The sequence below is a fragment of the Patella vulgata genome, chromosome 2, assembly GCF_932274485.2.
Source record: "Patella vulgata chromosome 2, xgPatVulg1.2, whole genome shotgun sequence".
In the NCBI taxonomy this organism is placed as follows: domain Eukaryota; kingdom Metazoa; phylum Mollusca; class Gastropoda; family Patellidae; genus Patella; species Patella vulgata.
Genome location: NC_065880.2, coordinates 35,827,194 through 35,829,098, shown reverse-complemented (window position 1 = coordinate 35,829,098; position 1,905 = coordinate 35,827,194). Strand labels below are relative to the sequence as shown.

Below are 1,905 nucleotides of genomic sequence, written 5' to 3'. Positions count from 1 at the left end.
ATTGATAGTTATATACCCGGCTAACTCATGTATTATATATAATGATGATCCAAGTAATCGTTTATTTGTCATCATTAGCGGCAGGTATGAATGTTTATAACATAAAATAGTTGGAGTTTAAGGCGAAATAATATTCAACTGGTAAACTCACCCAACTGCCCCAATAACCCGTCAGAAGAATTAAACCGGGGGAATTTTTCAATAGGGATAAAAGCAGTGGTCTGATATGTCAATTATATGTCCTATTTCAAGTACTAGTCATTACTAGTCAGCCTAGTCAGTTTGTTATAGTAGTGGGGGTATTAATAGTTCCGAAATGTTCTTTTTCAAAAACTACAAAAGAAAATGGAGGAAGCATGTCGAAATAATTATTCACATGCAAATTTCAGAAGATCTGAATGAGAATAAAGTAATTATTCAATTTGTCTGGCATTTAATATAAAACTAATATTAACAATTTCAGTGTTAGATTAAGAAACCAAGCTGAAGAAATACAGATAGAGGTAGACCATCGCCCTATTGTCCTAGGAGAAGAAGGTTATTTCTAGATCATTAATACATTATAACCATTTGCGTGATTTAAACTATTCCCAGAATTTAGTTTAGAAAATAAATCGCGGTAACCATGTTTGGCGTATTATCAAAAGAAAACGGATTCCTTTGACACTTGACGATATGTATATATAAATTACTTACTGGTGTATAGTGAGTTGCCATATGGCCCAAGGCACATGAAACCACTGGCTTGCTAGCAATGAATTTTATGGTTATATTTATCCGACATAAAGAGATAAAATATTAATTATCAAGTAGTTTCTGATTATTGAAAAACTTGTATAAACATCTTAGAATAATATTCCATTAATATTCAAGATGTATATGTCTTAGATATTTAAGATTTATTCCTGATTACACACTCATGTACATGTAATGTGATATTTTAATAATTTAGGTCAGACATGTGGCAAAGTAACAAATATGAAATAGATTTGTTTTAAACGGTACATATTCAAACCAAAATCATTTCATTTCAAACAAAGATGTTCTAAAATCAATTAGTCTATTTCTGAAATAAAAAAAAGAGATGAAAACAACATGATAATATCTTAATATTTACAAGTTGTTTCGTAAGCATCGGTGGTCTAGTGGTAGAATACTCGCCTGCCACGCGGGTGACCCGGGTTCGATTCCCGGTCGATGCACATGTTTTTTTTTCAAAATCCAGAAAACTAGAATATCAATAATCTTGGAAGTGTAAATGAATCAAAATATTAACAATGTTAAAATACAATCACTATAAACTGAAGTAATGTCAATTGTAAATATTTCAGATTATTTTAAGAGAAGAAAACATACATATTCAGCATTTTCTACAACTATTTGTCAAATACTAGTCATCACGAGGGAGCGATTAGATAAGTTTTTGTCTGAAAAAGTGAGTATTAGCGTTCTGAATAATAGGGGTAATCACTTCTTTCTCAAAGAGCGTTTCACAGTTGTATCTGAAATTCATAATGCAATTCTGTCTTAAAATTGACGATTCTCCTTAACGTAAAAAAATTATTCTGCACATTGTTATCTGAAAAAGTTAGGGCCCTGGACCAAACTGTCCGGGGTTGTAATCTCGGCGTGGACTGAGAAGAATCTTCGTTTTTTTCTCAGCCCGGTTCTCACTTGTCAGAAGCGACACATACGGGATTGACAAGAAAGTATGTCTAGTCCTTCGGATAGCACGAAAAACGAGGTCGGTAGCCTACTTGAAATGTCCTTTTAAAGTTGGTATTCAAGAAAAGTACGCGAAAACGCCGCTGTCCGAGCAAATACCGACTGACACTGCACACGAAACCATACAAAAAGAAAATACTAACCTCAAAGTTAACAGTCTACGAGACGTCAAACCCTATT

The 1,905-nt window shown here is 33.2% G+C and overlaps 1 non-coding gene across 1 annotated transcript; it reads left to right on the top strand.

Moving 5' to 3' along the window:
• The first annotated feature begins 1,131 nt into the window (after positions 1-1,131).
• Trnag-gcc (transfer RNA glycine (anticodon GCC)) lies at positions 1,132-1,202 on the top strand. Its single transcript has one exon. It is a non-coding gene; the product is annotated as a tRNA-Gly (tRNA).
• Positions 1,203-1,905: the final 703 nt, after the last annotated feature.